This window comes from Triticum urartu, unplaced genomic scaffold (genome assembly GCF_056163025.1).
Source record: "Triticum urartu cultivar PI428250 unplaced genomic scaffold, HENAU_Tu73 scaffold2, whole genome shotgun sequence".
In the NCBI taxonomy this organism is placed as follows: domain Eukaryota; kingdom Viridiplantae; phylum Streptophyta; class Magnoliopsida; order Poales; family Poaceae; genus Triticum; species Triticum urartu.
Window position 1 is genome coordinate 14,978,927 of NW_028260368.1, and position 12,980 is coordinate 14,991,906.

General features: G+C 32.1%; 1 non-coding gene across 1 annotated transcript; it reads right to left on the bottom strand.

The window, feature by feature from the left end:
* Positions 1-10,280: 10,280 nt before the first annotated feature.
* TRNAL-UAG (transfer RNA leucine (anticodon UAG)) lies at positions 10,281-10,360 on the bottom strand. The gene has a single exon. It is a non-coding gene; the product is annotated as a tRNA-Leu (tRNA).
* Between the last annotated feature and the right edge of the window lie 2,620 nt (positions 10,361-12,980).

Below are 12,980 nucleotides of genomic sequence, written 5' to 3' on the forward strand. Positions count from 1 at the left end.
CGATTTCATTATGGGGCAGCTCATGATCTTCATATCGATCTATTATCCACCTCTGTATCTATTCTTTCTTAGCTAAACAGGTGGAAGATCTATCCAATTTGGTTATATTATATCATGGACTCGAAAAACGGATCTGAATTTGACTGAAATGCACGATCTTCACAGGTATCACTTTTCACGATACCTAAAAGGTGGAATAGCGATTTTCGAACCATTTCCTATAAGAGAATGGTTTCCATTACTTTGAGAAATGGATTCTTATATCAAACTATAGCTATTGCATTAAAGAAGAAAAGAAACTAATAGAAGTCGAAGACGCGGAATGATAGTGAATAGAGAGAAAGATTCTTCTGATTTTCTTGTTTCTATCTACTAGACGCCGTAGAGAATTGAGAATTTTCATGTCTTTCAATTCTCGTACTCGTAATTGGAAAGTTATGGAAGGAGACCCATCATTTTGCAATGAAAACAACATATAAAACTCTGGACAATTTCGAAATCAGGCCAAGCGTCTTAATACATATGCAAAAAAATTCATTATTGGCCCACCATTGATTAGAAGATTTAGCTTGTATGAATCGCTATTGGTTTGATACGAATAATGACAATCGTTTCAGTATGTTAAGGATACAGATGTATCCACAATTCATTTAGAGTTACTTAATAGTCTATTTCTTATACCATATCTCTATCCCGTGAAATTCTCGAGCCAAAAGATGGATGCATATGCTGTGTTTCATTTTGCTAAATGATATCAATTAAATGGTGTATCAATTCCATAAATTGCATATAGCAATAAATAAATCAGCAAAATTCTTTCTAATATTTTAGATAGAAGAAACATTTCTTCTATCTAAAATATTAGAAAGAATGTACCCTTCTATCCAAATCCAATTTGCATCGATAAAATAAATCCAAATTCCAGTAGTAGATGAATAATTGCAAATTTGTGTGTGTACGAGATTAGAATAACTTCAAAATAACTGACATAATTTTGTATTTTTCCTGATCAGAAAAATACATGAAAAAGAAAGGAGGTAGAAAAATTTTTGGATTTATGGTTAAAGAAGAAAAAGAAGAAAACAGGGGTTCTGTTGAATTTCAAGTATTCAGTTTCACCAATAAGATACGGAGACTTGCTTCACATTTGGAATTACACAAAAAAGATTTTTCATCGGAAAGAGGTCTACGAAGACTTTTGGGAAAACGTCGACGTTTGCTGGCTTATTTGGCAAAGAAAAATAGAGTACGTTATAAGAAATTAATCGGTCAGTTGAATATTCGGGAGCAGTAATTTAATCGTTCAAATTTTTTTCTTGTTTTATTATTTTTTTAGTAGTCTTATAGTAGTCTTAGATTTTTCATTTTGATGAGCCTCGCTTTGAGGAATTCATGGAATAATCCATTTTCATGGAATAATGAATTAAGGAAGAAAGGATATGAGTCTACCGCTTACAAGAAAAGATCTCATGATAGTCAATATGGGCCCTCAACACCCATCAATGCATGGTGTTCTTCGACTGATCGTTACTCTCGATGGTGAGGATGTTATTGATTGTGAACCCATATTAGGGTATTTACACAGAGGAATGGAAAAAATCGCGGAAAACCGAACTATTATACAATACTTACCTTATGTAACAAGGTGGGATTATTTAGCTACTATGTTTACAGAAGCAATAACAGTAAATGCACCAGAATTCTTGGAGAATATTCAAATACCACAAAGAGCCAGCTATATTAGGGTAATTATGTTAGAATTAAGCCGGATAGCTTCTCACTTGCTATGGCTTGGACCTTTTATGGCGGATCTCGGCGCACAGACTCCTTTTTTCTATATTTTTAGAGAGAGAGAATTAATATATGATCTATTTGAAGCTGCTACAGGTATGCGAATGATGCACAATTACTTTCGCATCGGAGGAGTAGCCGCCGATCTACCTTATGGATGGATCGATAAATGTTTAGATTTCTGTGATTATTTTTTACGCGGAGTTGTTGAATATCAACAACTTATTACACAGAATCCAATTTTTTTAGAGCGAGTTGAAGGAGTAGGTTTTATTAGCGGAGAAGAAGCAGTAAATTGGGGCTTATCGGGACCGATGTTACGAGCTTCTGGAATACAATGGGATCTTCGTAAAGTAGATCCTTATGAGTCTTACAACCAATTTGATTGGAAAGTCCAATGGCAAAAAGAAGGGGATTCGTTAGCTCGCTATTTAGTACGAATTGGTGAAATGAGGGAATCCATCAAAATAATTCAACAAGCTGTAGAAAAAATTCCTGGAGGACCTTATGAAAATTTAGAAGTCCGACGCTTTAAGAAAGAAAATAATTCTGAATGGAATGATTTTGAGTATAAATTTCTTGGTAAAAAACCTTCGCCCAATTTTGAATTGTCAAGACAAGAGCTTTATGTAAGAGTAGAAGCCCCAAAAGGTGAATTAGGGATTTATCTAGTAGGAGATGATAGCCTTTTCCCCTGGAGATGGAAAATCCGTCCACCCGGGTTTATTAATTTGCAAATTCTTCCTCAGCTAGTTAAAAAAATGAAATTGGCTGATATCATGACGATATTAGGTAGTATAGATATCATTATGGGGGAAGTTGATCGTTGAAATGATAATAGATAGGGTAGAGGTAGAAACTATCAATTCTTTTTCGAAATTGGAATTATTAAAAGAAGTCTATGGACTGATATCGATTCTACCCATTTTGACCCTCCTTTTGGGAATAACAATAGAGGTACTCGTAATTGTGTGGTTAGAAAGAGAAATATCTGCGTCGATACAACAACGTATTGGTCCTGAATATGCTGGCCCCCTGGGCCTGCTTCAAGCTATAGCAGATGGGACTAAGCTACTTTTTAAAGAAGATATTCTGCCATCCCGAGGAGATATTTCTTTATTTAGCATTGGACCCTCTATAGCAGTCATATCAGTTTTATTAAGTTTTTTAGTTATCCCTTTGGGATATCATTTTGTTTTAGCCGATCTTAGTATTGGTGTTTTTTTATGGATTGCCATTTCAAGTATAGCTCCTATTGGTCTTCTTATGGCAGGATATAGCTCAAATAATAAATATTCTTTTTCAGGCGGTCTACGAGCTGCTGCTCAATCCATTAGTTATGAAATACCATTAACTTTTTGTGTGCTAGCAATATCTCTACGTGTGATTCGTTAAAATAGATCTTTTTCCTATAAAATCCATTAACTATTTATATTCCTTTTCTTATTTAGTATTTGGGTTGGTAAGTTAAACTAGATAGCTATATGAGTGAAACAAAACAGCTTATAAATTTGTAGTAAAAAGAAAAAATCTCATTTCCTACGTACAAGAAAAAAGTGGAAGTAAACATAAGCAGTGTAAACTCTTTATCCCAAGGTTGATATTTTTTAATTAGTCATCATATCTTGAAGCGGCCAAGAATAAAGGATTCACGATATGGAATTCCATTACTAGAATACTCCTAGTTATTACTATAACTTAATAATCCATAAGAAGAATCCACCAAAAGTTAGTGAAGGGTTAGGAACACTAAAGTACATAAAGGATTAGTAATGGAAAATCTAAAACATTAGAGATTTTTGCCCATAAAAGGAATCATAATAAGGACTTGCAATTTGTAGAAATTATCAAGTAGTACTTCTCTTCGGATTCCGATCCAGAGTATGTTCCCATTCACTTGTTAAGGAAATGGCTATCAAGAACGAATTAACCCTTTATCCATTTTTTCTTTTTAAATACCCCCTCCCTGGGGAAAGAAGAATAGTAAAAAAGATATGGAGTGCACTAGAAAAAATTTTCATTATTTCCTTCCTCTATCCATATTCATGCAGAATTGCTCATGAACTAATACCCAACTCTTTCCATTTATTAATTGAATTCCTATAACAAGTAACAAGTGTTTTATTCCAAGATTAAGTTATTACTGAACAAAGAAAAATTTTCATTATATTATAAAGGATGAGATCAATTCGGAAGCGCTTTTTCTTATTCTAGCAGACGGAATTCCTTTGGTCTAATTTAGGACTTTCAAATCTATTTTATTTTATCTAATTCTATCTACGCCCCCGGGGCTAGGAACAAAACAGTCCTTTCCTTTTTCTGATCATAGAGAAGCCGTATGAAGCTAAGGTTTCATGTACGGTTTTGAAATAGCGGTGGGAACTGTGATGTTATCACCGACTATGATTATCTAACAGTTCAAGTACAGTTGATATAGTTGAAGCACAGTCAAAATACGGTTTTTTTGGATGGAATATTTGGCGTCAGCCTATAGGTTTTCTGGTTTTTTTAATTTCTTCTTTGGCAGAATGTGAAAGATTACCCTTTGATTTACCAGAAGCGGAGGAAGAATTAGTAGCAGGTTACCAAACTGAATATTCCGGTATCAAATATGGTTTATTTTATCTTGTTTCTTACCTAAATTTATTAGTTTCTTCTTTATTTGTAACAGTTCTCTACTTGGGCGGGTGGAATTTATCTATTCCCTATATATCCTTTTTTGATTTTTTCCAAATGAATAAAGCAGTTGGAATTTTGGAAATGACAATGGGTATATTTATTACATTAACTAAAGCTTATTTATTTCTCTTCATTTCTATCACAATAAGATGGACTTTACCGAGGATGAGAATGGATCAGTTATTAAATCTTGGATGGAAATTTCTTTTACCTATTTCCCTGGGCAATCTCTTATTAACAACCTCTTCTCAACTTGTTTCACTATAAATAAGATAATACAATAATAGTAAGAATATTTTCAACACAAAAGCTCTCTCAAACAAGAGAAAGAAACATATCTTTTTCATAGATATTTAGAATGAATATGTTCCCTATGGTAACTGGGTTCATGAGTTATGGTCAACAAACAATACGTGCTACAAGGTACATAGGTCAAAGTTTCATAACTACCTTATCCCACACAAATCGTTTACCTATAACGATTCACTACCCTTATGAAAAATCAATTACACCAGAGCGTTTCCGAGGGCGAATCCACTTTGAATTTGATAAATGTATTGCTTGTGAAGTATGTGTTCGCGTATGTCCGATAGATTTACCCGTTGTGGATTGGAGATTTGAAAAGGATATTAAAAGAAAACAATTGCTTAATTATAGTATTGATTTCGGAGTTTGTATATTTTGTGGCAATTGTGTTGAGTACTGTCCAACAAGCTGTTTATCAATGACTGAAGAATATGAACTTTCTACCTATGATCGTCATGAATTGAATTACAATCAAATTGCTTTAAGTCGGTTACCAATCTCCATAATGGGAGATTACACAATTCAAACAATTAGGAATTCGTCTGAAAGTAAAATAAACAAAGAAAAATCTTCGAATTCAAGAACGATTACTGATTACTAAACTTTGATTTTGTCTTTCTGTTATAAAAATCTAATAATTCTTTATTAAACTTTAAAATTAAACTATAAAGAAAAACGAAAAACTACTGCTTATTGGAAATTATTTCTTATTTTAAATCAGACTAGATTTTCGTGATATAATATAATTTATAACTATAAGTTTATACACAAAAAAATACCCTAATCCTTTTTTCCTTCCTTGAATCCTTTAGTTTTAGTCAGTTCATGAAAAATTTTATACTATTAATTTCTTTTTATCCATAATGGATTTACCTGGACCAATACATGAGATTCTTATGCTATTTGGGGGATTTGTTCTTCTACTAGGGGGTCTAGGAGTAGTATTACTTACCAACCCCATTTATTCTGCCTTTTCGCTGGGATTAGTTCTTGTTTGTATATCCTTATTCTATTTTTTATTAAATTCCTACTTTGTAGCTGTCGCACAACTTCTTATTTATGTGGGAGCCATAAATGTCTTGATCATATTCGCTGTAATGTTCGTAAATGGCTCAGAATGGTCTAAAGATAAGAATTATTGGACTATTGGAGATGGGTTCACTTCACTCGTTTGTATAACTATTGTTTTTTCACTAATGACTACTATCCCAGATACGTCGTGGTATGGAATTCTTTGGACTACAAGATCAAACCAAATAGTAGAACAGGGTCTCATAAATAATGTTCAACAAATTGGAATTCATTTAGCAACCGATTTTTATCTTCCGTTTGAACTCATTTCCATAATTCTTCTAGTTTCTTTAATAGGTGCAATTACTATGGCTCGGCAATAAGAAAACTTAGAAAAAGTACAAATTATAAGAATTGCAAATCTAAAATAAATAACTAAAGAATCACAATTTTGATTTAGTAAAATCCATCTACTGCCAACAAATACCTCCTTTTTTTTTTTTTTTTTTTTCTTTTGTTGTGTAATTGTTCTATTGTAATTAATTGAATCGGTTCAATTCTTGCCCTCATATTGAAATGAATCGAGATTGATAAGGAGTTAGTTAATGATGTTTGAGCATGTACTTTTTTTGAGTGTCTATTTATTTTCGATTGGTATCTATGGATTGATCACAAGCCGAAACATGGTTAGAGCTCTAATATGTCTTGAACTTATACTGAATTCAATTAATCTAAATCTCGTAACATTTTCTGATCTATTTGATAGTCGCCAATTAAAAGGAGATATTTTCGCAATTTTTGTTATAGCCCTTGCAGCTGCTGAAGCCGCTATTGGACTATCCATTCTTTCTTCCATCCATCGTAATAGGAAATCCACTCGTATCAATCAATCTAATTTATTGAATAATTAGACTTTTGAATAATTAGACATAGAATCCTCTAAACAAAGGCGCACATATTAAAATAAATAGAAATCAATACTATTTTCTTAGTATTATTTGAGAATATCCATTTTTTTTAGTAGATTATTGCATAGTATTCTTTTTCACTTAAATGAATTTTTGTATTTGTAATTCATTGATATTGCAATTTGAATATTGCAATAATTTATATTGAAAAGACGATAGCCAATTTATTGGCTAATTCGAATTCGTCTGTACAATTCGTAAAATTCTTTCTTATTTCTTATTTATTGTTGAAATCCAAAATTAAAGTCTCTTGGCTCTCTTCACGCTTTCTCACAAACAGATTAAAAAATAGATTTTTTTTTTTGAAGTTTGGATAAACCATTGCTTCGTCTGGTGTCTACAATACATATGACTCATTATAGTACTAATTTCATTTTTACCAGATCGAAAAATTTTATGTTGAAAAGAAAAATTTATAGATCCAATGTCACATTCCGTAAAAATTTACGATACATGTATAGGATGCACTCAATGTGTACGAGCTTGTCCAACAGATGTATTAGAAATGATACCCTGGGATGGATGTAAAGCCAAGCAAATTGCTTCCGCGCCGAGAACCGAAGATTGTGTGGGTTGTAAGAGATGTGAATCTGCCTGCCCGACAGATTTTTTAAGTGTCCGCGTTTATTTAGGGCCTGAAACAACACGTAGCATGGCTCTATCTTATTGATACGTTACAAAAAACTTCACTCGAATCGTCTGATTCCTCTTTACCGAAGAAGCCTGTGCTCGAAATAATCGAGCACGGGCTTTTCTGGTCAAAACGTATCTTGTCTTTATCACTTTATCATGAGTTATTTTCCTTGGTTAACAATACTTGTTGTTTTGCCGATATTTGCAGGTTCATTAATTTTCTTTTTACCTCATAAGGGAAACAAAGTCGTTAGGTGGTATACTATATCTATTTGTTTATTAGAATTCCTTCTAATGACTTATGCGTTCTGTTATCATTTCCAACTGGAGGATCCCTTAATCCAATTAAAGGAGGATTATAAATGGATAGATGTCTTCGATTTCCACTGGAGATTGGGAATCGATGGACTTTCATTAGGATCTATTTTATTGACAGGATTTATCACTACTTTAGCTACTTTAGCAGCTTGGCCAATTACACGGAATTCGCGATTATTCTATTTCCTGATGCTCGCAATGTATAGTGGTCAAATAGGATTATTTTCTTCGCGAGACCTTTTACTTTTTTTTATCATGTGGGAGTTAGAATTAATTCCTGTTTACTTACTTTTATCCATGTGGGGGGGGAAGAGGCGTCTATATTCAGCTACAAAGTTTATTTTGTATACTGCAGGCGGTTCCATTTTTTTCTTAATCGGAGTTCTGGGTATGGGCTTATATGGTTCCAACGAACCAGGATTAGATTTGGAAAGATTAATTAATCAATCATACCCTGCAACCTTGGAAATACTTTTATATTTTGGCTTCCTTATTGCTTATGCTGTCAAATTGCCGATTATACCCCTACATACGTGGTTACCAGATACCCATGGGGAAGCACATTATAGTACATGTATGCTTTTAGCGGGAATATTATTAAAGATGGGAGCATATGGATTGATTCGGATCAACATGGAATTGTTACCTCATGCTCATTATCTATTTTCGCCCTGGTTAGTAATAATAGGAGCGATCCAAATAATCTATGCAGCTTCAACTTCTCTTGGTCAACGAAATTTCAAAAAAAGAATAGCTTATTCCTCTGTATCTCACATGGGTTTCATAATTATAGGAATTGGTTCCATAACCAACATTGGACTCAATGGAGCTATTTTACAAATATTATCCCATGGATTTATTGGTGCTACACTTTTTTTCTTGGCAGGAACCGCTTCTGATAGAATGCGTCTTGTTTATCTCGAAGAACTGGGGGGAATATCTATCCCAATGCCTAAAATTTTTACCATGTTTAGTAGCTTTTCAATGGCTTCTCTTGCCTTACCAGGAATGAGTGGTTTTGTCGCAGAATTAGTAGTATTTTTTGGACTAATTACTAGTCCAAAATTTCTGTTAATGCCAAAAACACTAATTACTTTTGTAATGGCAATTGGAATGATATTAACTCCTATTTATTTATTATCTATGTTACGCCAGATGTTCTATGGATACAAGCTATTTAATGTTCCAAACGCAAATTTTGTGGATTCTGGACCACGAGAACTCTTTATTTTAATCTGTATCTTTTTACCAGTAATAGGAATTGGTATTTATCCAGATTTTGTTCTCTCCCTATCCGTTGACAGGGTAGAGGCTCTCTTATCCAATTATTATCCTAAATAGGTTTGCTTTTTTTTACTCGTCTGCTCTATTAATGCAGAAATAAGTAAAAAAGTATATAATGCAGAAATAAGTAAAAAAGTATAATTAGATCTATCTCGAATTTTTGAGAACCCTTTGATAAGGCGTTCAAGGGGTTCTCAAATAAAACATAAAAGTAAAAACCTTCATTTCATGAAGGTTTTATTTTATGTAATCATTTAGGTGTTAATGTAAACGAACCATAACTATGTAAGCCTATTCCTAATAGATTTATACCAAAATAACAAATCCAAATTATAAGAAATCCTATCAAAGCTATAAGTGCAGAATTCGTACCCTTCCAATTTGGATTTGTTCTACTATGTAAATAAATTGCGAATATGGTCCAAGTAATAAATGCCCAAGTTTCCTTAGGATCCCAATTCCAATAGGATCCCCAGGCCTCATTAGCCCATACTGCTCCACAAAGAATACCTACGGTTAAAAGGGTAAATCCTAGGCTAATGACACGATAACTCCAAGAATCCAAACGCTCCGTTAATTGATATTTGTAATAATTTGGAAATGAAGGGACAGAGGTTCTTTTTAAAGCACTTCTTTTTGCATAAAAATATTTAATATCACTAAAGAAAAATGTTTTATTTAAAACATTTTTTTTCTTTTTAGAAAAGAAATGGAAATTATTTCGAAATCTAATGATTAGAATAGCGGCAGATAATAAGGATCCGCACAAAAGAGTTGCATAGCTTAATAACATCATACTGACATGCATCATTAACCACTGAGATTGTAGAGCAGGTACTAGTATCGTGGATTGATGCATTTCAGTTAAAAGACCCGATGTGGCAAAGCCTTGCGTTAAAATAGTACTTGGCGTAGTTATTGTGCTTAAATCATTTTTAGAGTTCTGTATTTTAGGAATGGTATGAAGAATATACAGGGCCCATGAAAGGAAGATCAATGACTCATATAAATTACTTAATGGAAAATGTCCCGAGGAAGCCCAACGAGAAACTAAGAATCCTGTTATAGAGAAAAAAGTAACTATCATTCCTTTTTCTGACGAATCGCGTAATCCTCCAAGTTCACGAACTAATAAGGTTATAAAATGAATCGTAATCACAATTGAAATCGTTGAGAAAGAGATATGAGTTAGTATATGTTCTAAAGTTGCAAATAGCATAAGGGGAAGGTCCCATTACAAAATTGTAAATTTCGAATTGATTTCTAATCTATTGTATTCTTTTTCAAGAATGCCGCCACTCGGATTCGAACCGAGATGCTTGAGCACTGCTTCCTAAGAGCAGCGTGTCTACCAATTTCACCATGGCGGCTAACTTCAAATAATAGGTAACTTAAAAGAATAATAGCTATTATCTTGGGAATCGTCGATATTGGGAAAGTCCATAAAATTTAGGAACATTAGAGTTTTCATTAAAATAGACTTCGTTTGGTAGTATCGTTTCCATTTTTTTTTTTTACAATAAACTCTTGCTTTGCCCAATAGAAACACAAACACTGCTTGAAAGAGTTGGAACTTCTTTTTTCTAACTTGCAATTATAGAACTAATTTTTTCTAATTAATTTCCCCTTTACATTTTGAAAATTCTTTCAATACAATGAAAAAAATCCAAAAGGGTTTCTATTTAATGATGAAATTAAAATAAAATGGATAAATAGAAAAGGCTTTTTGGATTTTTTAAAAATTTCTAGAATGAAAGTCTTTATGCTCTTATTAATAAGATTTACTAACCTTATGATTTTGGAGAAGATAGGTGGAAGTTGTAAGTCCTATTGTAAGAATACTCCACTTTTCATAATTTTCCTAATAGAATATGAGGATTCTATTAGGAAAATTATGAAAAGTTCATTGATAGGAAAAGAATACTTAGCACACAGTATACCAAACAAAACTTTTTTTTTCTTGTATATATAAGATAAGAGGGGTTTTTTGTTCTAAGAATATTGTACCGAGTAATTCGACACATAAAAGTACATTCAAAGAAGAATCCAAATTATTAAATAATTGGAATTCTTTTTTGATAAGTCAATTCATATTATTCCAAAATCTTATTATTTGTTTGTTGCCCAGAAAAACCCTTTGGTTTTGGATGCTCATTACCGCTCGAAAATGATCTTGATTTTACTAAAGAATAAGATTGTACTATGGAAAAATAAGTCTTTTTCTTCCAAATATTTTTACGAATACGCTTTTTTGACATTGAAGTACGTTTTTTTGGAACTGCCATTCAAAAAGGAAATTACTTTTTTCTAGTTGTATGTGAAAGACATCTATTGCTGCAAATCAATCCTTCTTTCTTCTTTTTATTAGTATTTATACTTAGATACTGAAAGATACTTAAATTTTGAATTATTTTTTACTTCATTTTGTCTAATGCGGATAAGACAACAAGAATTTTTTAACATTTTTTCTTTATATATTTTATACTTTTTTTTTAATAATATAGAATATATAGAAGGGTTTCTCATTTAAATCTATTTATATCTATTTATATATCAAGTATACTCCATATATAGATATATGGTATGGAAGCCTATCCCCCATATAAGATAAGACGGGGGGATAAAAAGAAGGGAAAATGAAAATAGTTAATTAAGTTCAGAATGGTATTCCATAAAGGAAAGGAATTCCAATCAAAACAAAAAATACTGAGTCTCTTAAACAAGACATTCTAAAACTTAGGTAATTTATAGTCATTAGAATTTTAGTTCTATATGAAGTAAGGACTATTCGATAATTTCTTATAAACATAGGTTTTCATTGGAATTCACTCAATCAGTTAATTATGGAACAAGAGAGCTGTTTCATCTTTGTTTTAAAGAAATATAAAAATGAATTATGAATAGAAAGTAAAATGATTCCACTTTTTTTTTTTTATTTTTATAAATATCTTTATTTAGTTAATAAAATAACTTCGTTACCTAGTTATTTTATTAACTTTTTTAATTTAACCAACTAAACCCATTCTTAATTTTTAATTATTTCAATGAGATAAATTTTGGAAAAATTAAGAATTTCAGTATTTTTTCTTATTCTTTTTATTTATTCTTTCAGAAAGAGATAAGAATTGGTTTGGTGAATCGGAAACAATTTTATAGAAAAATTGAAGTAAAAATTGAAGTAAAAATTGCAATTTCTTTTCTTATGGAACATACATATCAATATGCATGGGTAATCCCTCTTCTCCCACTTCCAGTTATTATGTCAATGGGATTTGGCCTTATTCTTATTCCGACAGCAACAAAAAATCTTCGTCGCATATGGGCTTTTCCTAGTGTTTTACTCTTAAGTATAGCTATGGTATTCTCAGTTCAACTGTCTATTCAACAAATAAATGGAAGTTCGATCTATCAATATCTATGGTCTTGGACCGTCAATAATGATTTTTCTTTAGAATTTGGATACTTGATTGACCCACTTACTTCTATTATGTTAATACTAATTACTACTGTAGGAATCCTGGTTCTTATTTATAGTGATGGTTATATGTCTCACGATGAAGGATATTTGAGATTTTTTGTTTATATAAGTTTTTTCAATACTTCCATGTTGGGATTGGTTACTAGCTCCAATTTGATACAAATTTATTTTTTTTGGGAACTCGTGGGAATGTGTTCTTATTTATTGATAGGCTTTTGGTTTACACGACCAATCGCAGCGAGTGCTTGTCAAAAAGCTTTTGTAACTAATCGTGTAGGGGATTTTGGTCTATTATTAGGAATTTTAGGTTTTTTTTGGATAACAGGTAGTTTAGAGTTTAGGGATTTGTTCAAAATAGCTAATAACTGGATTCCTAATAATGGAATTAACTCTTTACTTACTACTTTGTGTGCTTTTTTATTATTCCTTGGTGCAGTTGCGAAATCCGCACAATTCCCTCTTCACGTATGGTTACCCGATGCTATGGAAGGGCCCACTCCTATTTCGGCTCT